General features: G+C 49.4%; 1 protein-coding gene across 1 annotated transcript in view; it reads left to right on the forward strand.

The window, feature by feature from the left end:
* Positions 1–9,605: 9,605 nt before the first annotated feature.
* The window catches only part of ABAT (4-aminobutyrate aminotransferase), an 88,282-nt gene continuing 73,508 nt past the window's right edge, over positions 9,606–24,379 (forward strand). The window contains exon 1 of the mRNA XM_060122360.1: positions 9,606–9,731. The gene's annotated coding sequence lies outside the window, so the exon portion shown is untranslated. The remainder of the gene's footprint in view (positions 9,732–24,379) is intronic.

The following is a 24,379-nucleotide window of genomic DNA, read 5'->3' on the forward strand; positions in this document are numbered from 1 at the left end:
GGCAACTTCATCTCACCATTTTCCCAACTTACTCTGAAAATCTCTGGTTTTCGTATCCTCTTTTGAACCAGCTCATCCTGCTTAGTCCCTCTTTAGTGAATTAAACAAGGTTCTGCAGCGTGCTCGCTATCAATTTGAAGAGAATTACCTTTTAATGCTTTGAGAATTATAACGTCCACGGGGTTGATAAGCGCTACGAAGAAAAGTAAAGCCATCTAGTAGAGCGTTAACGATGGGGGAGGTGATGGGGCGGGTCCTGAAGACAGAGGAGCCGGCAGTGCAGAGAAAGGAACGGAGGAATGAATGAATGAATGAACCGCAAGGGAACCAGAGCTCTTCGTCCTCCTTGCTCTGCCCCAACCGGAGGTGAAGACGGGGGCTGGAACTACTTCTTAGAGCCTGCAGGTCCTTTTCTCCTCCCTCCTCACCTCCAGGCTGGCTCCCCGGAGGACTCTCGCCGCGAGGTGGCGCCCCAGCCTCATGAATCGACAGCGGGAACTGCAGCGAGGAATCTAGGGCATAGTCATCTGTCCCCTTGGCCACTGGCAGCCGCTCCCAAGTGGACCCTGGGAGTCACGAGGGACTCTCTACCCAACCTGCGCTACATTATCCGATGGCACATTAGTTCTGAGAGCCGCCAGGGCCTAGTTAGCCCCACACCCTAATTCAGATCAAACCCACGTTTATTAAGCACTTACTACTGCTCTCCTTTATCAGTACATCAACACTGAATCCATTTTAGAGGTGGGTAAGCTGAGGCTCAAAGAGCACACGTAGGCTGTCCGAGGTCCCAGGACTCGGAAGTAACAAGGGTGGGATCTAAGCCCGGGTCTGCCTGGCTCTGTAGTCAGCATTCTTACAATTACCCCTTGCCCAGGGTGGGGACTGTTTGTCTGGAGGCAAGCAGGAGCCCTGTGGATCAGAGAGTTTGCTATGCTATTTTGCTGGGATAGATCCAAGGGTTTGATATGCGAGGACTGAGACACCTGCCTTAGGCTTTAGGAAGCAGTGCACATTGGAGCCATACAGGACCGTTTCTTTGGGGGCAGCAACGTCTGGATCAAGGAGTTGAGCTCACAAATGGGTTGCATGGGCAATTGTGGAGTTTCCAGCTTCCAGCTTACCAAGAAGAGAGCCTGGAGCTAATGGTTTGGATGCTGGGGCCAGGGACAAAAGGAACTGAGCTTTCCCCATACACCCTCTTCCACTGAAGGCTCCTGAAAGGCAATAAAACCTGGTGGTTAGAGCATGGCACCAGGTGTCTGAACTGGGCTCAAGCCAGCCCTAAAACTCACTTCTCCAAGCCTCGGCATTTGTGTCTGTAAAAGGCTGTACTTGATAATGCATATAAAACACACGGCACATAACCTGGTTCAGGAGAGATGCAAGAGCTGGTGGTCGTCATCATCATCACTTGCATCACCACCGTCATCAGCATCATCGCCATCACTATTATTAATTGTTCACTGTTGCATTTCTATTAACTGCCTGTCTCGGTGGGGGATGGAAACTCCCCAAGCAACCGCCTTGCTCAACAGTTAACAATGCTAAAACAATCTCACTTGCCTAACCACTTCGCCTAAGTGTTATTTGACTGACAGGATGGGTTATTTTGGGGAGAAAAATAATCATAGGAGCTCTTGAATGCACCATCCCTGAAAGGTTTCCATGACAACCCACACCTGGATGTTCCAGAGAGAAGGCAGCCATGTGGGGAAGAGTGAGAACTAAACTCGAGAGATGGGGAGGGGGCGTCCCCCCAGTCCTATTTTTCTGGCTGTGTTTGTACGGTAGGACTCTTTACATAGGTTCTCTCTTTTAAACCTCACCACAATCCTATGGGGCTAAGTACTATTATTCTTACCCCCATTTTACAGATGAAGAAACTTCGACTCAGAGAGGTTAAAACTTGCCCAAGGTCGGTCTTGTCAAACTAGAGGAGTTATACTAGAGCAGGGTTTCTCAGCCGCGGCACTGTTGACTTTTTGGGCCAGATAACTCTTCGTTGGGGCCTGGCCTGTGCACTATTAGATGTTTAGCAGCATCTCTGGCTTCCACTCAATTGATGTCAGCACCTCCCTCCTCCCCTGGTCATGACAACCCAAACCGGCTCCAGACCGTGGCCAGGTGTCTCAGCTGGTCACCCCCAGGCTAGGCTAATAGTCATTCCTTACACTTGTAGGGCGCTCTACATGTATAATGCTCTTTCACAGGACCTGTCTCATGAGATCACATGTAATCATGTAACTCTGAGGTCCTTAATGGCGAGGATCCTGGGATCCTGGGACCCAGGGTGTGAGCCCAGTGGCCGAACTAGGGGAGGGACCTGGGAAATCAGGGTGAAACTCAACCGTCTAACCTCCTCGCTGAGCAGACACATCTTGCAGTACCACCCCGTTTTATGGGCAGGGAAAGGAGGGTCAGAGAGGAGGGGGAGCCCCCAAAGATCCCGGGGCCTGTGAGCGGCAGTGCTGGGTGAGTGGCTTCCACTGTAGTCTCTAAGGACTCCAGATCCCAAAGGTCACATCTGTTCAACAGGCTCGCCCAGCTCAGCTTGCTGTGCTGTATCACAGACTTGAGGACGGACGGAAGCAGCCTAGAGTCACGGGCACCCCACTCAGGACCCAGCGTGGCAGACGTCAGGCCCTCGGTCACACATAGGACCGTGGCATGGGGGGAGGGCTGTCACCTGCCTGCGGTTACAGAGGAGAGTGGAGGATATTTCAGTGAAAGTAGCTTTGGTTCGGTGGTCCTCATAAAGAGGGTGGGACCTCATGTGATGCGAACACTGATTTCCCAAGCTGTATGCACAAGCTACCACATTTAATCTTCTCAACACCCAGCGAGGAGAAATCATCATCCCCACTTAGAAAGCTGAGGCTCAGAGAGAGCCAGTGACAAGCTCAAGGTCACACGGTCTGGGACTGGAACCCTGGTGAATGCAGGTAAGGAGAGGCCCGGGAGCTGGCATGTCATTTGGTACCTTCCAGGCAAGGCTCCTCCCTCCAGTGCCTGTGAATTCAGCAGGAGAATGAGTACTTGCGTGTACTTCATGTCTGCAAACTCCCAGGGACCCCCAAGATTCGTTTTCATGAAGACCTTTTCTGTGGGAAATGTATTTGAAACATCAGTCAACCAAGTGTCCGCTTCCCACGAACCCTGGATTTTTTTTTTTTAATTATTTTTGGCTGCGTTGCTGCACGTGGGCTTTCTCTAGTTGCGGTGAGCAGTGCGGGGGCAGGTGGTGCTACTCTTCGTTGCGGCGCACGGACTTCTCATTGCGGTGGCTTCTCTTGTTGTGGAGCACGGGCTCTATAGGCGTGCAGGCTTCCGTAGTTGTGGCATGCGGGCTCAGTAGTTGTGGCTCGCGGGCTCTAGAGCGCAGGCTCAGTAGTTGTGGTGAATGGGCTTGGTTGCTACATGGCATGTGGGATCTTCCTGGACCAGGGATCAAACCTGCGTTGCCTGCATTGGCAGGCAGACTCTTAACCACTGCGCCACCAGGGAAGCCTGGATCTTTATGGCCATGTTCAATTCAGGAAGAATAAAAAGTAAAAATGATACTGTTTCCTCTACTTTGTTTCAGTTCAATTAGACACATACTGAGCCCTGCTCTGTGCTCAGTAAGCCAGGCCGGCTCCTGCGTTCCCCAGGGGAATGCCGCTCTGCTCGCCCGTAGAAACCTTTTTATCATCCACCTTTCCTTCTCTATCTCACCACCCCACCCTGTACTGGGGTCTCCTGGGATCACTTCCCAGATAAAGCTATCAAATCCTGGTTCCAGGAGGAACCCACACTGACTGTGATGATTTGATGATGTTCATAATAATGGCTAATATCGTGGAGTGCTTACTGTGTGCCAACCATTCCACTATGTGCTCTGCAGACATTTCTCCCACTGAACACTCAGGGGACCCCAGTCATGCAGGCATCATCATCATCATCCCCATTTCACAGATGTGGAACTGAGGCTGGGAGAACTTAAGTTGTCTATGTAAAGTCATACCCCTCTTAACTGTCAGAGCCAGGTTATGAACCCAGATCTCTGTTGAGATTGGCTGGGACCTGGGACCTGGGACCCTTAACCAGAGTGCTTGCACTTGCAGGAGCAACTAAAAATAACTGCATGCGTGCGCGGTTGGGGCAATTAGGAACAATAAGGTACAAAAAGGCCACAAACCAACTGTCATTTCTGAGGTGCTGGGTGCAAAAGCAGCATACTACCCATGATCCCTGCACAGCACCACTAAGAAGGTGAGCAGACCACCTAAGGCCACACCCCTCTGGCCCAACCCACCGATCCACCCCTACCCTCACCTCATTTACAAAACCAGCTCCCAGGGCTTCCCGGGTGGCGCAGGGGTTGGGAGTCCGCCTTCCAGTGCAGGGGACACGGGTTCGAGCCCTGGTCCGGGAAGATCCCACATGCCGCAGAGCAACTAAGCCCAGGTGCCACAACTACTGAAGCCTGCGCGCCTAGAGCCCGTGCTCCGCAACAAGAGAAACCCACCGCAGTGAGAAGCCCGCGCACTGCAATGAAGACCCAACGCAGCCAAATAAATAAATACATACATACATACCTAAGAATTTCACAAAAAAAAAGAAACCAGCGCCCTCCTCAGGGAGCGAGCAAGGGCACATGTTCCTTGCGGTTTTTTTGCTCCCTTGTGCTGCAGTCCCAACAAAGCCTGGCCTGAATTTCTCGTCTGACCTCTTATCAATTTCTATTGATTAAAGAGTCCAAGGACCCAAGTCAGTACCGAGGGGAGGATGAGGGGGAGAAATGACTTTGGAATTGCTGGTCCTGCGGGAAGTTTGTTCTCACTTTGGGTTTTCTCCTCCTCATTAGGGAGTTGTCAGGGCCAGGTATTAATAGAGTGCCTACTGCATGCCAGGTACTGTCCTCAAAGACCTCAGGAAAGACCTAAATGCTTAGCTATTTTCTCCAGCAGTGGAGGTTAGGGGGCAGCCACACCCCTCCATCTGACCCCCAGACATGCCCTTGTATGTATCTGCCAAGAAGAATTGGGATGAATAGGAAGACGTCTCCAGCCACAGGAGGAAGGGACCTCGTACACAATACGTTCCTTCCATATTCTGGGAACGACATAAACATCACCTAGTACTAGGTTTCTCAGCTTCGGCACTGTTGACATTTGAGCACGATGATTGTTCTCAGGGGCTGCCTTGTGCATTTCCTGCCTCAGGGAAGCTCTGCAGGGCATGGGGCGGTGGGGGGCACTAGGGAATGACACAGTCCCCCTGATGTTTCAGCGTGGCCGGAGCTACCAGGGTAACTGCACTGTCGTGTCTCTTTCGGGCTGGCAGCTCTGAAGGGCCCAGACATCACAAAGGCAGCAGAATAAAGCATGTCTGTGACATAGCAGATGTGGCAACTGCTTCTGTTGGTTGTGGCACACCTCCCCACGCTGTCCCCGTTTTACCTGTCCTTCAGGTAAGGAAAGTTGCAGGCAGCCCTGGGTCTTCCAGGAGCCCAGCACAAGGAACAAAATGTATGGGAATCAGTGCAAGGAAATCCCATCCAGGTTTGCATTCAGGCGTCCACTTATGTCCCAGCCTTCCAGGTGACCTCTGGCCATCATGGCTGACGTACCTGCTTCCACCCTGGGAACATCATCCTGTGTTTGCTTCTAAGAGTTTTATAGTTTTAAGACATATTTAGGTCTTTGATCCATTATGAGTTAATTTTTTATATGGTGTGAAGTGAAGGTCCAACTTCATTCTTTTACATGTGGATCTTGTGGTAGATACTTTAATTACCCAGTTTACAGATGAAAACACAGAGGCTGAGGAGGGGTAAATGACTTGTCCAGTGTCACATGGCCACTGGAAGGTGAAACTGGAAATCAATATCAAGTCCCGAACTGGTCCCCTTTCCCTTATACCCAAATGCCCTCTATGACACCCCTTTATTAGTTTGTGAGCAGGGAGTATGGAAAGCACAGACCTCAGAAATAAGGCACGCATTTTAACCTGTCTCTGGGCAAGTTCATCCTCGTCTCTGAGCCTCAGTTTCGTTTTCTGTACAGTGAGTTGCTGATTGCTGAGGGTCTTTCCTGCTCAGAGCCCCAAGAGCCTCAGGCTCCATTGTCCTCATTTCTCCTCTCAGGAGGTGCAGTGGGAACCCTCACAGGCAGAGCTGCTTTTCTGGCAGGAGTTCCCCTCCTGGGCCTCAGCCAGCCTCTGGCTGCATCCCCTGGAAGACACCTGCAGCCCCACAGGAAAGCCTCAGAGCTGAGGAAAATGCAAGCAAAAAAAATGCTAACGCGAGCAGGGCTTTCTCTACCTGCTGACAGTTTGCTTCATAAGTGTTACAATGAAGCTATTTGAGAACCAGCTTGCAAAGCCCCTCGCTCTAACTATCCCTCTCACACCCTCCCTGAACCAGAAACAACGCGGCACCTCCTTGGATGCCCAGCACCAGGGCCTAACCCACAGCGGATGCTCCGTACACAGACGCACGAATGAATGAACAGATGAAGATGACTCCACACACTTTGTCTCCCCTGACTGCCTTAGACCAGGGCCTGGCAAACTTTTCTAAAAACGCCAGATGGTGAGTATGTTTGGCTTCGCAGGCTGTGTGGTCTCTGTCGCCAGTAGTCCTCAGCTCTGCTGTGGTAGCACAGAGACAGCCACAGACGTGCAGAAGTGGGTGGGAATGGCTGTGTTCCAGCAAAACTTTAGGCACAACGAAATTTGAATTTTACACAATTTTCTTGAGATACAAAATATTCTTCTTCTTTTGACTTTTTTCTACTATTAAAAATGTAAAACCTATTTTATATCCTAGCTTGCGGGTCATATAAACAGATGGTGGGTTGCATTTGACTTAGACTTTTGCCTTTTGTTTTTCATTTTAAATATTTTTTTCTTAGTACAGAAGCAATATATATTCATTATAGAATAATTAGAAATTAGTGACATGCAGATAAAGTAAAATTATACTCATCCACAATTTCAACATAAAGAGGGAACTACTTTTGGGCATTTATTTTTTCAGCCTATCTATCTATCTATCTATCATCTGTCATCTATATTGGTGCTGTCCAGTGTGATAGCCACTAGCCATGTGTGACTATTTAACTTAAAACTAAAATTAGGGAATTCCCGGGCGGTCCAGTGGTTAGGATGCATGCTTTCACTGCCGAGGGCCCAGGTTTGATCCCTGGTTGGGGAAACTAAGATCCCACAAGTCGTGCGGCACAGCCTAAATTAATAAATAATAAAATTAGATAATATTTTAAAATTCAGTTTCTCATTCGACTAGTGACATGTCAAGTGTTCCGTACCTACCTATGGCTGGTGGCTACCATGTTGAACAGCACAGATAAGAACATTTCCACCATCACAGAAAGTTCTATTGGATAGCACTGATTTATCTGTATCTATTTATATAAATTTACCAAAAATAGAACAACACCAAATAAACTTTTTAGGTGAATATCTTTTACTCACTTAATATTTTGAGTCAACCATTCAACATCCAATACTATGTTTTATTCAACTCCATACCATTCAATATTCAACGCCTATGCTTTATTGGAGGCATTCAGTATCATGTAACAGATGTCCCTTCCGAGTCCCTGTTGTACATTTAAGTTGTTTCCAGTTTTTTGCTACAAGAAACAAAGTGACAGTAAATCACTTTATCACTAATCTTATGCATCATTCATTGTTTTAGGATAAATTCATAGAGGTTTAACTGCTAGTTCAAAGGGTAAGCTCATTTTTCAGATTTTTTTAAATAGGAGTACTCAGTTTCTTTCCAGAAAGGCTTTGAACATTGATACTCCCAACAGCAATTTATGAAATTGTCCACTACCTTGAAACCTCCACAAATAAAGGTAATTATAATAAAAACGAGGCCATTTTTGTATTTGAAATTTTCCATCTCTTTAATTTGCCTTTCTCTGACAAACTTTATTTCCTCCCATATTTACTGATCATTTTATTTCTTTGAGTGTGTCTTGGGCAATAAAAGGGATTACCTGTGTGGCTTAGGTTTTAAGGAAAAATTGCTCGATTTATACCCCAGGCCTCATAAAGTTCTGCAAGGTGACAGGATTAACATACCAAAGAGACTGGCAAAGCTCAGTTTTAGTAGAACTGTGGATCAATTATATTTCGTCTATTCCTTCGTATTACTCTTATTATTTCTTTTGGTCCCTACAGTCACAGACCACACTAGGGGGCAGGTGGTTTGTTTGAGTTGTTTTTTTTTTAATATTTATTTATTTGGTTGCATGAGGTCTTAGTTGTGGCAGGTGGGCTCCTTAGTTGAAGTATGCATGTGGAATCTAGTTCCCTGACTAGGTATCGAACCCAGGCCCTCGCATTAGGAGCGTGGAGTCTTATCCACTGCACCACCAGGGAAGTCCCTGTTTGGCGGTTTTAAAATGTATTTGTTTGCTTTATATTTATCTTAATTCCTAGGACTATAGTCCTGCTCACCTAATCAGAGATAGGGCAGCCTGGATTCATGGAAGGCAGGAAGGAAGGACCTCAGGGTTTTGCAAGATTCCAGCAGACTAAGGAAATAGTTACCTGATCATGCTGAGTGGGAAAACCCAAGCTGTATTCTTCCTTGGCCTTTTAAGTTCTGGAATCCCCATTCATCCATTCATTATGAGCACTTGGTCATCTCATGTTGTTCTGATGGGTAGTTTCTTGTGTTTTGATTTTACCATTGAATGAACGCATCCTCTTTCTAAATACCTTTAGAAAGCTACCGGGCTATCAGTCATTCACACTTTAGTATTAACTAGTTTTCATACAGCATTTTAATTTTTATAAAAGCACCTTTATCACATCTACCACCTCTCTTATGCCCATGAAGGAGGTACTATCACAGCTGTCTCCACTTACTATTGAGGAAATTGAGTATCAGGGGGGCGGAGTGACCTGCCCTAGATCGTGCAGAATGAACCATGGACTCCTAGTCCAGTGATCTTTGCATTGACCCCAGGATGCACTAGCTATTCGTCTTCCGGAGTTGATGGGCTAGGAGGTGTTAAGTGAATGGCAGCTCTTAGGGCAGAGAATGAGAGGGCCCTGAGCACCTGCAAGGGTGGGGGGGAGCACGTGAGGCGGGGTGGGGTGGGGGGGTACGTGGAGGCGGGGGAGGGCCCGATGCTCTTTCCCCTCCCTTTCATACGGAACCTTGTCTGACTCCGAATCTAGGTTTCCAGAGCCCGGAATCCGGGCCGCAGGGTGCAGATGGGGCAGTTACACTAGCCCGCAGCCGCGAGGGTCCAGAAAATGATCAGGGGGTAATTAAAGTCTAGGTGAAATCAAACTATAGAGCCACCCCGCTTTTAGAGACGGGCTCCCCACCCCCCCATCAGATAGGCTTGGTGAGGGCTCCTCGCGGCAGCCGCCACAGCCCGGACCCTCGCTCCCGGCCCTCGCAGTCCCTCCTCCAGGCCCCCAGTTCTTCCGCCCCCGGAGGCCGGACTGTGCCCCCGTCCCTCCTTCCCCCTCCCTCCCGGGGGCGGTGGCCCGTGGCGGACGCGCTGATTGGCGGCGGTGCGAGCGAGGGCCGGAACCGGCAGCGCTGATTGGCCAGAGCCTCTCGGCGGAGCCACGGAGCCCGGCGAGTCGCTGGGGGAAGCTGGGCAGAGACCGGGAGGAACCGGAGCTCAGGGCGCGGATCCCTCAAGTCGGTGCCTGGCAGGTCGGAGTCCGAACGTTGAAGCAGGGGCCTGGAGGTAAGGACCTGGCGCCGGGTCGCGTGAGACGAGCCCTTCCGCGGGAGCTGAGACGGAATCCTTCGGCCCTGCCCCAGGGAGCAAAAAACGGGGCATCTTCTCACAGAGACGGAGCCCTCATCTTCCCGAGACGCGGGTCCCCCCCCACCCCCCGAAAAGAGAGGGTCTCTCACCTCCCAGAGAGCAAAATAGTTTCCTTTTCCCTTCAGAAATGGGCCTTTCCTTCCTGGCCCCCAGCTCTAGAGATAGGATTCCTCTTCCTACTTTACCCCTTGGAATGGAACGTGCCCCCTCAAAGTGGCTTCCAGCCTCCCCAGGTTTCTAGGGCCCCTTGATCTCTTTGGAGACCCATGCCCCTTCCCCTTCCCTAAAAAACTAAGTTTGGATTCTTCTCCCCACCCAGCCTTCTCAGCTCATAGATAACGGTGTGTTTCCTCCAGGAGGGGAAATAAGCCCCTCCCTAAGAGAAGGATATCCCTCTCCAGAGATTCTGCATGTCACCCTCAAACGCGATACAGACCTCCCTGGGCCCCCCAACTCAGAAACTGGACTCTGCGATTTGCCTTCAGAGGTGGATGATTACCTACCTCCTCCCACCCCCCCATCCGTAAGAGAGAGACGACGGTTGGTTGCCTCAGACACCTCCACACTGAAGGCATTTGGGGGATTTCCCCTCTTTCTCCAGTCAAGATGTAACAGAAGGGGTTTTCATACTCAGAAACAGGGCCAGGGTCTGGTCACCAGTCTGCACCAGTCACCCACCTCAATCCACCCCTCTGTAACCCTTTTACACAAACCCCATCCCACTAACACCCCCCCCGCCCCCATCCACCACTCCCAGTCCCATCCTTCCCACCTAATTCCATCTCACCTTTCCTCACCCACCCTGGCCAGAGGTAAGGCCAGAGGATGAGGTTTAGTAAGACTGAAACTCTTAAAGCTGGGATCCTGAGCCTAGAGATCATTCCAGGAGCCTCCAAACTGCCAACAGAAATGGGCTCTGAGGCAGCAGGACCAGCAGGGGCCACCCCCCGCCAACACACACACACACACACACACACACACACACACACACACACACACACACACACACACACAGCACTGTGTTCAGAATATCCTCCCCTGAGGCAGGCCAACCCCTCTTCTAGAGAAGACGGTGTCAGTGCAGACAGAAGGGCCCCAATTTGCTCCCTGGGGCTGCCCCTCCCCCAGCTCCTGTGGGCATTGCCTGGTGGAATTCCCTAGGCCCTTGGCCAGGGGAGATGCTGCAGGAACCATCCGTTGGGCTGGCTTCAGTGAAGCTGGACTAAGGGACAGGATGTTGGTGACCTGAGCGGGGCTGGGCACCACTGTAATCTGGCAGGCCAGGATGGGGGCGGGAGGCAGGGGAGAGAAAGGCAAGGAGCTTTGCTTTGCTCTTTGGAGTTCACCCTAGAGGTGGAGTAGGAGAAGCGTGTGTCCTGGACGCCCAAAGAGGTCAGCCCTGGAGAGAGAAAAATGGCCCAGTCGGGAGTCCTTAGACCTCCCAGGGACTCCAGATCAAAGATCTTGCTCCTTCATTTGACAGTTGAGCAAAGAGAGGCACGAGGAGGGGAAGAGACTTGCTCAAGGTCACCTAGCCAGTGGGTAGCGAAGCTGGTCACAGCCTCTCCGGGACTCCTGGGCTGCCGGGGTCCTGGACACTACCTCTTGCCCTCATATTTAGAACCGGGACTTCTGGGCACTGTGGTCCCCACTTACCAGAGGTGGTACAGAGGCTCTGCCAATGTCACGCAGCTAGGAGCAGACCGAGCTGGAACCCAGCGCCGTCCCCCAACAAGCCACCTTGTAGATCCATTCCCAGGGCTTTGCACTTCACCACTCAGCCCTTGGGATCTTTGTATTGAGCCCACTGCCCAATCTAGGCTTGCCAGAATACAAATGGACTCGGGATAGCAAGTGAGATCAGTTGCAACAGTCTGGAGCCGACGCTGCTGCAGGAATATCTGCTGCAGGTGAGGCTTGCTCCAGGCACTTTGGGCAGAGCTCCCCCCAAGACCTGGAAGTCACGGCCCCTCCCTCCAGGGCCCCCCCCACCTCGATCCCTGCCTTTTCCCTCCGGCCCCGAGTTCCCTGCCGCAATGTCGCGCCCCAGCTTAGAGCCTGCTCCTTTTCCTGAGGCATCGGATGCCCACCAGCCCACTGGGTCAACAGCAACCAGGTCCCTACAAATGGGAGGGTCTTGAGGCAGAAACTCCCCCTGCCTCCAGCTAAGGGGTTGGCTATTGTGCTCCAATGTAGAGCAGGGATCCAAGTCCAAGGTGCCAAGGTGAAAGTTCAGAGTATGAGGGAGAACTGTAGCGCATGGGGGTTGAGAGATGGGTCTCTGAACCCCTCTTATCAGGGTCTAGAGCCCAAATCTGCTACTTAGTATGTTTCTTGGAGGAATTATTAAATTCTCTGTGACTCAGTTCCCTCAATGTCCTTATCAGGGTAAAATGAGTTAATCTTTGTAAAGTGCATGGCACAGGGCAAGTGGGTGGAAGCAGTGATTATGATTACAAGTCATAAAACCTCTAAACCTGGGTAAGGGAGGTTGTCCTTTTAGGTAAAACTTATGACTCGCTGTGTAGATAATCTGTCAGGGGTAAAGGCAGCGAACAGTCAGCCCCTGTTTGGAGACAAGGGTGATGTCTTCCCAGAGAGACCGTACAGTATTTGGAATGCACCACAGACCCTAAAGTCAGATGGAGCCGGGAGTCTACTCCCATTACTGCTGACGGGGGACCTTGGGCAGGTCATCCACCTTTCTGAGCCTCAGTTTCCTTATCTTTGAATTGGGTTTGTTGGGGGGTAGGCATCAGATAAGAGAGAGGTCTAGAGCAGGGTTTCTTATCCTCAGCAGTGTTGCCGTTTGGGGCCGGATCATTCTTTGTTGCGGGGGGCAGGGGGCTGTCTTGTGCACTGTAGGCTGTCTAGCAGCATCCCTACCCTCTACCCAGTAAAGCCACTTGCAACCATTTCCATTTATGACAACTAAAATAATCTCCAAGCCTTGTCAGATGTCCTCTGGAGGGGGGCGGCAAAATCCTCCCCCCTTGAGAACTGCTGATCTAATACAGGTGCCCCACTCATAGTGGATGATTGACATAAGACAGCATCCTTCTCGTTCAGGTTCCTCGTTCTGGTTTGTGCATCATGGAAGCGGTGTGTGCAACTGCTGAGCCTGCCGATATTGAGGGCAGTGTTAACCCCTCACGTTTCAGCAGGAAAGTCTGGAGCACCTCCATGTATATTACTGTAGGTTTCCCATTTTACAGGTGAGCAAACGGAGTCCCACAGAAGTGAAAGGACTCTTCTAAAGGCATTACCCCCTTCCCTGCTAGAAGTCGAAGGAACATCCATGCAAGAAACAGTTTTAGAAATCACGTAGTTCTGGGCCTTCTCAGATCCTTCGGCAGTCTCTTTCAGAATTTAAACTGCGTGCCCTTGGGCCCGGCCATCCCACTTCTAAGAATCTCCTGTAGAAATGCTCACACAAGCACACAGTAGAATGCAGGAATGTTCGCCTAAGGGCTTGGCAATCCAAGATGGGAAGGGGTTCCATTACATGGGAATATAAGCCGTCTTTTTAGAAGAATGGGGGAGAGCTACATTCCTGACCTGGAAAGACCTCCAAGACATGATTTAGTGAAAACACTAAAGTTACAGCATCAGTATATACAGTATTTTAGTAAGTATATGTAAATACATATAGGGAAGCAAGGAGCATGAAATGGGCCTGTGTGTCTGTGTGTATACCTATACATATATATATGTAAATGAATCTATCCAGGGGGAAGGAGAAGAAAAGGAATCCTCTAGCCAGCTTCCTGTGCATTACAGATGAGCCAAGCACAGTCCCCAGAGGTTGGGGCTTGCTCAGGGTCCCTCAGCCAGGAAGGATGGCAGGGGGACTGTAGCCCGAGTTCTACAGCCCAGGCTGGGGCTCTTTCAGCTGCCTGGCCCCCAGGTCAGTGTGGCGGGCGGGGTCCGAGGACTGGACATTCCTGCACACCCTGGTCCCTCTCTCCTGGGAAGTGATCAGGCCAGAAGCTGCCAGTGGCTGAAACTCAGGCCTCTGAGCTTCCTAAGAGTTCTGGGGCCAGGAGACAGGAATCTGAGGCCTCACGTCCACAGGCCGAGCCTCTGCCCTGGCCACAGCGGATTCTTTCTACCAGCATCCCAGTGGGTCTTGAGGTCACACTGACCAGAGGGAGGGAGGGAGGGAGGGAGGAAGGAAGGAAGGAAGGAAGGAAGAAGGAAGGAAGGAAGGAAGGAAGAGGGAGGGAGGGAGGCAATGGTAGAACCTACCTCTGGGTTACTCTGAGGATTAGCTGAAACCCTGTTCAAACACCTGGTACGTGGTCCCCCTTAAGTAATGTGAGCGCTGGCTCTCTCCATCTCTGTCTGCTTGCCAACCCCCCTTGCTAGGATGCAGGGGAAAAAAGCCTCATGGGAGACTGAGGGCTTCAAGAACGCCCAGGCTGAATCACCAACCCCCCTCCCTCCACTGCATCCCTGCAGAAAGTCCAGGAGGGGTTTCTAAAGGTGTCTGCACTCCTCCCTCTCCCTTGTGTCTGACTAGCCCAGGCGTCTCAGGCATTAAATTGTCTTACCCATCCCCGGAATGGCATAACGGGATATGGCCTCTAGTCACACATTCTTTCCATAGTGGGCTCGACTCCCCAAGGGCAAATTGTCCTCCTTCTTCAAAAGCTCTCTCCCTGACCCTCCCTGGCCCCAGCCTGGAGATCGATTTTTCCTCGGAACTCCCAGCACTTACATCTGAGGCCTCCTTGGGTCCATGACTGTTTGCTGTCTTTTCTCCCCTTCCGTATCCCTGGGGAGTAGAGAGCATACAGTCAGGTCTCATTCCCTCCTGTCCCAAGTACAGAGCACCTTTCCTGGCACACAGTAGAGACTGGACGAGCATTTATTGTGCAATACATATAGCATAAAATTTGCCATTTTAATCATTTTAAAGTGTACACTTCAGTGACACTAAGTACATTCACAGTGTTGTGCATCTCTCACCACTCTCTAGTTCCAGAACTCCTTTATCACATCGAAAGGAACCCTTGTCACTCTCCCTTCCCCCAGCCCCTGGCGACCACTAATCTCTTTTTTGATTCAATAGATTTGTCTATTCTGAATATTTCATATAAATGGCATCATCCAATATGTGGCCTGTTGGGTCTGGCTTCTCCACGTTGTAGCATGTATCGGTACTTCGTTCCTTTTTATGGCTAAATAGTATTCTATTGCATGGATATACCACAGTTTGTTTATCCATCTGTCAGTCGATGGACATTTGGGTTTCCAACTTTTGACAGTTGTAAGTGCTGCAGCTCTGGGCATGTATGTACAGCTTTTGGTTCACAGATCTGTTTTCAATTCTTTGGGAAGTGGAACTGCTGGGTCATATAGTAATTTTTTGCTTAACCTTTTGAGGAAATGCCAGACTACACCATTTTACATTCCCACCAGCAATGTGTGAGGGTTCCAATTTTTCCACATTTTTATCAACACGTTATTTTCTGATGACTGTTATTACAATGTATTATTGTCATCCTAGTGGATGTGAAGGGGTGTCTCATTGTGGTTTTGATTTGCGTTTCTCTGATGATTAGTGACGCTGAGCACCTTTTCATGTGCTGGTTGGCCATGTGTATGTCTTCTTTGGAGAAAGGTTCATTCAAGTCCTTTGCCCATTTTTGAATTGGGTCGTTTGTCTTTTTGTTGCTGTTGTAAGACTTCTTTATATACCTACGTATATCTTTGTGTTGCCATTTCCTCTTGCATTTAAACATTTGCTCAGCTCCTGGGGGTCAGGCACTGTCTTGTGACCTCGGGATGTCAAGGTGACTACAATATAGTTCCTGCCCACAAGGGGCTCCCGGTTTATTTATTTATTTTTATTAATTTTTATTGGAGTATAGTTACTTTGTGTTAGTTTCTACTGTACAGCAAAGTGAATCAGCTATACGTATACATATATCCCCTCTTTTTGGGATTTCCTTCCTGTTTAGGTCACAAGGGGCTCCCAGTTTAGAGCAAAGTTTCTTGACAGCACTAGTGCCATTGCTGGGGTGCGTTTGGGGGTGCTGTCCCTGCACTATAGGATGTTTAGCAGTATTTCTGGGTTTTACTCCACTCGGTGACAGTAGCATACTTCCCCCCAAGCTGTCACAACCAAAAATGTCTCCAGACATTGCCAAATGTCCCCTGGGGGGCCACTTGTCCCCTGGCTGAGAATCAGTGGTTTAGAGGCTTAGACAGTTGTGTGTATCTACAACTTCAGTCATATCTCTTGTGCCTAACAGGGTACATAGTGGGCATTCAGGACTTATTTGTTGGATGTTGGATGGGGGGATGGATGGATGGATGGATGGATGAAATAATGAATGCAATTTACAGGGTTTGGACATGTGCCTGAAACTCTAATATGTGAAACAAAACACTCTTCTTCCGACTGGAATATTCTACCCCTTTCTGCCTAGCGCAATGGTTCTCACACTTGAGCATCAGAATCCCCTGGAGGGTGTGTTAAAACAAAGATTGATGGGCCCCACCACCAGAATTGCGGTCCCACTACCAGAATTACGTTGAATCACCGCCCCCCAGAATGCTCCCAACCCAGTTTCCATGTCCCTTGGGAACCCTGCACCAGACTTCTCCCACCTCCGCCAGCCTGTCCATCCTCAGAGGTCTCACAGCCTTAACTGCCAGCATCTCCCACTTGGGTGCTAACATTTATTGCTTTGGACTGTCAGCAACATGCTGGACATCTGTCGCTCAGCCACTGCATTGAGAATTCCTTCAAAGCCGGAACCCACCATGTCCTAGCACCCCTAGAACCCTGCTACCCAAGTGTGGTCCAGTGCCCAGCAGCATGACATCACTGGGGAACTGGTTAGAAATTCAGGCTCTTGGGACCCCCTCAGGCCTACAAAATGCAGTCTGCATTTTAACACCATCCTGGTGGGATGGGGGGTTCATGTGCACATTCGAGTAGTTTGGGAAGCCTGTCCTAGGCCGTCTCTATAACCCTCACAACTCAGAGCTAATCCCTTGCAACTTCGCTGATGTGTTATATTGACAGCATCTGTTACACTGTACATGGTGTCTGGGCTGGAACATCATTAGCGCCTTACTGGCCATTCATCTCTTTGCCTGATGTATTTTATCTCTTGGAATGGCTAAACTGACCTTGCTTTACCCCCTGGAAAACCAGAGGGGCAGCGTCTCGCTCAAGATCAAATGAAGACCGTGAGGCAGAACAGAGAGACGGCCATCCATTCCTTAGAGGGGAGCAGTTGAAGCACCATGGTGGTGACCCATGAAAATATGGGGGGGGAGGGTAGCATTCTGAGGCTACTAGGTTTGCTTTTCAAACATGGAGAGCTGGGAGATGATTCAAAAGTAGGCCAAAAACAGGGGCTGAAGTGCTATCTTGCCATTTATTCAACAAGTATTTATTGAGTACTTCGTAGATGCCAGACATCGGCATCACGTGTATGGTATTAACAAGGTCTCCCTCTTAGTGGCTTCTGTCTAGGTGGGCAGTCTAGCCATCTGCATTCATTCATTCCTGTGAGTGTGCCCATTTATTGCACAACTTCCGTGTGTCCTGACAGAACTAGTGGTGTGTGTGTGTGCGTGCATGCATGTGTGTGTGCGTGTGTGTGCATGGTGAGGGAGAGATGAACACCCAGCTACTACACCAGAGGATCTTCTAGGCTAGCTGTCAGGGGACAGGCCTATAAACAACCATTCAGAGAGATGAGTGCCAGGTGTGTGTGTGGGAGCGGATAGTGGTCAGAGCTCAGAGAAGGAAGAGGTTCCCTGTCCCTGGGGATGCTGGGAAGGAAATTTCAGGGGGAAAAGTCAGAAAAGCCAGGAAAGATATTCTCAACAGATAGAACATGAACGGGGGCTCAGAGACTTCATGGAAAACTGTTAAAAGAAAATCTTCAGGAAAAAGGTGCCGGACGGCGGAGGGGGGGTGCGGAATAAAATCATGGTTCCAAATACAGATGCAAAAACAAACACTTGTCAGTGATTTTAGTAAGCTCATTCAATGAGAGAACCAAGCAGGTGTTGGAACTGGTTCAAAGGAAAAGTCAAATAAAGCACAATTGTCTACAGAGTCAAGGAATGCTTACAAATGGAGACAAAGTAAAATGGTTGGACAAGATGGAATTGGCTTCTCTATCAGATTCCTACAACTTACGAAGAGTTGAAAAAAATAGCTCGAAGATAATGAACAGGGCTAGAATCAGATATCTTAAAAGTTTGTGTTGTATGTTAACAATGCATAGTTTTCCATTGAGATGCAATTTTTTTTCCTATAAAACCAGTGTTCAGAGGATGGAGGAGGCATATGGCGGAGCCCACCCAGGGTGGATGGGCAAGGAGAGGGGGGTCAGATCATGGACAGCCTGGTGACCCTAGGTAATGAGTTCAGACTTGACCTAGAGACCCCTGGGGAACCTGGAAGGGTTTTAAACAAGGAGGTGACCTGATTTGATTAGCACTTGAGCAATATCCTTCTGGAAGATTCGTGGAGAGTGGACTGGTTGTAGAAGGAGCAGACAGAGAAGCCTGTTAAAAGATGAGATGGTGGGGGCTTCACGCAGAGTAGGGCTCCGCAAATATTTTCTTTAAAGGGCAGGTAGTAAATATTTGAGGCTTTGTGGGCCACACAGTTACGATCGCAACTGCTCAAACTGTACCGTGAAATGTAAATGAATGGACGAATCTGTGTGCTAATAAAACTTTATCTACAAAAACAGGCTGGGGGGCCAGATCCCCCCCCACCACCACAGTTTGTCAACCCCTCATCTAGAGCAGCGTCGGAGAGGCTAGAGCTGTCCATGGTTTTGACAGGCCTCCTGCATCCCTTCCTCGAGATGTTTAAGAGTCCATTGGCAGCTGTTGGTGGGAGTGCAGGGACACTGCTCCCCTCCCTTTGAGTGTGGGTTCCCTGAGGGAATCAGACAATCCCTGGGGCGGATCACTGGCCTTCTAGCAAAAGCTTTCAGGACCTCGAAGCTCCTTCAGGGCAAGATTGGCCAAATAGCCTCTTAAAGCAGCCAAAAGAGCAAGCCGTCACCTCAGCAGGGCTTTCCTGCGTAAGATCAGAGTCTGCCTCCCCTCTTTGCCCAGAGCTGTAAATAGCTCTCTGCTGGCTTTGCAAGTGCCATTCTGGGGACAGGCTGGAAATGAGCACACCAAGGAGCATTTGTGCAAATTACTGCCTGCATGCGAATTTGCATGCTTGGCATCCTGCCCCAGCCCTAAGTGCACAGTCCTCCCAGGGGCTGAAAGCAAGACTCAAAGAAGAGCCACACACAGAAGAGCATGGACGTTCTGACCTGGGGACAGCGTCCAGGAGCGATCCAGGGTTGGGCTGCCAGGGTAATGATAAGCTAGAGGGACAAGAGGAAACATTCAGAGGACCCTGGACGGAGTTTCAACTCAGGCTCTGCCCATCCGAATGCAATGACCTATAAACAGTGGCAACTCATATTTGCTGAGAATTTGGTGGGTGCTAGGGCTATTCTGAGGGTTTTATGTGTATTTTGTTCGTCCCATTGCTCACAACAACCTAGGGAGGAAAGACTGATCAGGTTACAGAGGTAGGAAATGGAGGCTCAGAATGGATGACTGACTCCCGGGCTCTCATAGTAAAAGCAGCAAGTCTAGAGAGAAACCCAGGCTTACAGACCCCGACCCCTGCTGTCTAACACTAAGCCACACGGATGCCTCTGGGTATGCCCACTGCTCTTGCTGGCCTCAGTTTACTCATCCATCAATAGGAATAATAATGTCTTATCCCTTGATGATCACAGCAGAGTTTGGGAGGACCAGCTGCCACAGCAAATGAGGAAGCATGGTTCGAAAGTCAAAAATGCTGAATAAAGCTGGTGGTGGGTGGAGAAAGCCCAAAGCACTTCCAGCAGCAGCCGCCCACCAGCAACTCGGATCATTTGCGTAATTGATAGATTCGACCCTGTGCAACCCCTCAATGTCCTGCTGTGGGCTTGGGGTGGGGTCTGTTTCTTAGACCCTCCTATGGGGTCAAGGAAGAAGTCCTGTATTTGGAAAGCAGCTGTGTTGCTGGCCCCCTGAGCGCCCTGGAGGTTGTGACTTCTGGGTCTCAGTTTGTTCATCTGTAAAATGGCAACAATACTGCCCTTTGAAACAGCGTATGGGTGGTTATTAGATTGGATGATAAGGGTGAGTGGTTGAGTGCTTTCTACCTGCCAGGCACTGGGCTCTATTTGGATTATCTCATTTAATGCTCTCAATAGTTCAGATGGGGTTGACCTTTCTGTGGACATGGAAACAGAATCAGAGAGTTTTAAGTTTCTTGGCCAAGTTCACAGAGGTAGGAAGGGCCAGAAACTGGACATGTGAGACATAATTCAGTCTATAGCAAGGCTACTATAAATTGTGTTGCCATGAACATTCTAGAACAAAGTGTTTTAGACTCCACCAGCAGTGTGTATGAGGGTTCCACTTCCTCCATACCCTTTCCAGCTCCAGCACCTTGACCTGCTATTATATTTTAGCCATTCCAGGGGGTGTGTAGTTGTGGGGGGTTTTTCTGTTTGTTTGTTTTATTTTTGGCTTCATTGGGTCTTCGTTGCTGTGCACGGGCTTTCTCTAGTTGCGGCGAGCGGGGGCTACTCTTCGTTGCAGTGCGCAGGCTTCTCATTGCGGTGGCTTCTCTTGTTGCATGCAGAGCACGGGCTCTACGCACGGGGGCTCAGTAGTTGTGGCTCGCGGGCTCTAGAACACAGGCTCAGTAGTTGTGGAGCATTGGCTTAGTTGCTTCGCGACATGTGAGATCTTCCTGGACCAGGGCTCGAACCCGTGTCCCCTGCTAACCACTGTGCCACCAGGGAAGCCCCTGTAGTTGTTTTAAAAATTTCTCTACTAACTGAATTCTATCACCTTTTCTATATGTCTGTTGACCATTTGAAGTTTCTATTTCATGAAGTGCCTGTTAAGATCTCTTGTCCATTTTTCTTTCTTTCTTTCTTTTTTTTTTTTGCGGTACGCAGGCCTCTCAATGTTGTGGCCTCTCCCGTTGCGGAGCACAGGCTCCGGACGCGCAGGCTCAGCGGCCATGGCTCACGGGCCCAGCCGCTCGGCAGCATGTGGGATCTTCTGGGACCAGGGCACGAACCCGTGTGCCCTGCATCGGCAGGCGGACTCTCAACCACTGCGCCACCAGGGAAGCCCTCTTGTCTATTTTCTTCTTCTTATAGCTTTGTAGGAGTTGTTTAATCATGCTGGATAGTGATCCCTTTGCCAGTTATATGTTATGTATATTCTACTCTGTGGCGTGACTTTAGTTTTCAGTGGTGACTTTCGGTTATTGGAATTTTTAATTTTTACATATTTCATATTCATCTTTTTTCATGGTTGAGGCTTTTTGTGTTCTATTTAAGAAATTTAAAGTCATTCATATTGCCCCCTCAATTTTCTAGTAGCTTTCACATTTTGCGTTTCATATTTATCTCTATAGTCTGCCTGGGGTTGACTTTTAGGTATCGAATGAGGCAGGATCATGATAAATTTTTCTTTCCATATGGATAATCCCATTGACCCAATATCACTGACTCTTTATAGGAAATCAAGCATTCATATAAGTGTAAGTCTGTTTTTCTGTTCTCTATTTCATTTGTGAAGTGTGTTTCTTTGCCCCACGCCACATTGTCTTAACCACTGTAGCCTTAGAATATGATGGAACATTCCAGATTGCCTCTAAAGAGGCTGAACCAATCAACACTTTTACTAACAATTCAATAACGGTATAATTTATGGATGTATGATCCTAAGCATAGGCACAGCTTAAAGAAGTTTACAGTTTTATAAGTGACCAGACATGACCCAAATAATTATACAACAGAGGTGTCCTGCAAATGGGGTGCCACAAAGAGGGAGGTATGTGGGGCTGAGTGTGCATGGGGTGGGCAGGGGCTTGGGGGTGGTTTGATCTGGTGGGAGAGAGATCAGGGAAGGCTTCCCAGAGGAGGTGTGTCATGAATCAAAATTGAGGGTTAGTAGGAATTAAGAAATCAGAAACAAGGGAAAAGCATTGGAGGCAGTGGGAACAGCAACTGCAAGGTTGCTCTGGCACAGAAACCTACACAGGATGGACACTAGATCCAAGTGGCAGAACCTAGAGAGAAGGGGAAGTTGCGGTACGTGAAGGTGGGAAAGGTCAGAGGATCCAGACCTCAAGGCTTTTGAACCACATTCAAGAGCTGGTTTTTATACCAAGAACAACTACCCTAAGAAAAGAACAGGAATCTTCCAGATTAAGGGCAGTTCCAAGCACCTTCTCAGTGCAGCTAGAGTTGCTTCTTTGCAGGAGAATCTGTGTGACAACCTCTGTAGTAACACATGGGTCCTATAGCCTCATCCCACAGTTCCTGGCACTGAGCGTCTGGGTTTTCCTGGAAGTGACAGTTTTTCCTTGCAGGCAGCCCGAGTTCTGCCGGCAGCAGCATCTGCCCAGCTCCATATCAGGTCTGGAACCCTTCTCTCCCCAGCCTGGAGAGTGTATCCTGCCTGCTGGGCATTTGTGGGATGCCAGGCCCTGCGCCATGGACTTGAGCCATTCCTCTTCATTCATCATCATCTCTACTCATCACCCCACAGATGAGAAAACAGCAGCTCAGAGAGCTCAAGTCACTTGCCTAAGACCACACAGCTTCCAAGGGGCAAACATGACAGTTTTAAGCTCTCTATGAATTTTATTTTCTAAACTTGAATGGTACTTTTTTTTCCTTTTCAAAATAGTGGGTGAGATTCTTCAGGAATTTCACCTGCAGAGTTCCAACACTGAGTCTGGATTTTAAAATATCCCCAGATCTGTGCCCTGAACTGAACCGATGAATACCCAGGCGTAAGACCCCTCATTCTGCCCTTGGCACTGCTTTTTCAATTTGGTAGCCAGCATGGGGTTTTGGTTCTTTCTGCACTGAGTAGAATAATTGAGAAGGTTTTAATACGTCAAGATATATGTCTGCTGGGGTTTTACAGAACTGGGGGAGGGGGAGAGAGCTATATCTACACCAGCACTTAAAATCTCATCAAATGGGTCCGTCCCTGTTTCAGGATGGGAAATCCAGACAGGGCCGACAAGATTGATGATGTTTTCATGAATCTGGGCATCTGTTGTGTTCCTTGTGGGTTTTCAAGGCAGGAATTTGCTGGCAAGAGAATGAAGCGGCCAGGAGCTTCAGAGAGGTCTCAGAGCCTGGAGAGATGGTATAGTTTTGGAACAAGGATTGGCTTTCCCCTCCACAGTGGGGTATGCTGGGGGGTGGGGGTGGGAACAGACTACGGATTTCCCTTATTCCCTCCCTTTGCAAGCCGCGCTCCCGGTATTGGCTGACACTTCTGTTTACTGAGCACCTTCTGTGCACGGCAGTGCGCTGAGTGCTGCAATTACCCTCTCTTGGGACCCCATAACAACCCTGGGACGGGATTTCAGACCCATTTTACAGATGAGGAGCTATTAACAAAACTTGCACCAACTCCCAGAAACTGACTGCGGGAGTTGGGATTTGAACTGAGTCGCCTGACCTGCTGCATTTGTCTGTCAGTGGTCAGGAATCCCCTTGGGGCAGACATAGTTTTGATTGGCATTTCTCTGTTAATTAGCGATGTTGAGCATCTTTTCATGTGCCTGTTTAAGAGTAGGGCATTTCCAGTGGGGCAGTTGTGGCCCCACAGGGGACCTTTGGCAAGGTCTGAAAACATTTTGGGTTGTCACAGCTGGTGGAGGGGATAGTACTGGCATTTAGTAGGCAGAGGCCAGGGACGCTGTTAACATCCTGCAGTGCACAGGACAGCCCCCAACCCACATACAGCAAAAAATTGGCTGGCTCAAAAAGTCAATAGTGCTGAGGCTGGGAGACCCTGCTTGAGAGCACGCCTTTTCCACCCCCTTTCGAAGGTTTTCTTGGGAAGTTTCTGTAAGGGGACGCCTCTCTCTCTGACACATTGTGCCTTGGGACTGGTTCTTACCGGGTCTCTGGGTGTTTCTTCTGCTAGGATGGCATGGCCTAGGCTCTGCATTGGAGTCAGTAAAATGCTCTAGATAACATCCAAGAAGGAGGCGGCAGCTGACCTCGTGATGTTCAGCTCAAGATGGGTTTGTTTTTTTTTTTTTTTGGCTGTACGGTGCGGCTTGTGGGATCTTATTTCCCCGACCAGGGATTGAACCCGGGCCTCCACCTGCCGTGGAAGCGCCAAGCCCTAACCACTGGACAGCCAGGGAATTCCCACAATTTTAAAACCCACCATTCTGGATCCAGGGCATTTCCAGTACTGCCAGTTTACCCCTGTGTTGATAGGGGGTTAAGAGAAAAATCCCCCCATGGGGGCCTGAAACTCAGGACACTTGCCGTATTATATTCTTTTCTTTCTCGTGGGAACGCAGCACGTGAATGCATTCGTGCCGAAGCTACTAAACACGTGTGCCCGGGGTCACCGCACGTGTCCGGGTGAGATCCTGCGTGTTTATCCTGGGGGATGAGCAGCTGAGCAAACTCTCGCCTTTTGTGTGGGGTTTTGCTACGTTGCCCAACTGAACAGTGGAA

Source organism: Lagenorhynchus albirostris, chromosome 15 (assembly GCF_949774975.1).
Source record: "Lagenorhynchus albirostris chromosome 15, mLagAlb1.1, whole genome shotgun sequence".
Classification (NCBI taxonomy): domain Eukaryota; kingdom Metazoa; phylum Chordata; class Mammalia; order Artiodactyla; family Delphinidae; genus Lagenorhynchus; species Lagenorhynchus albirostris.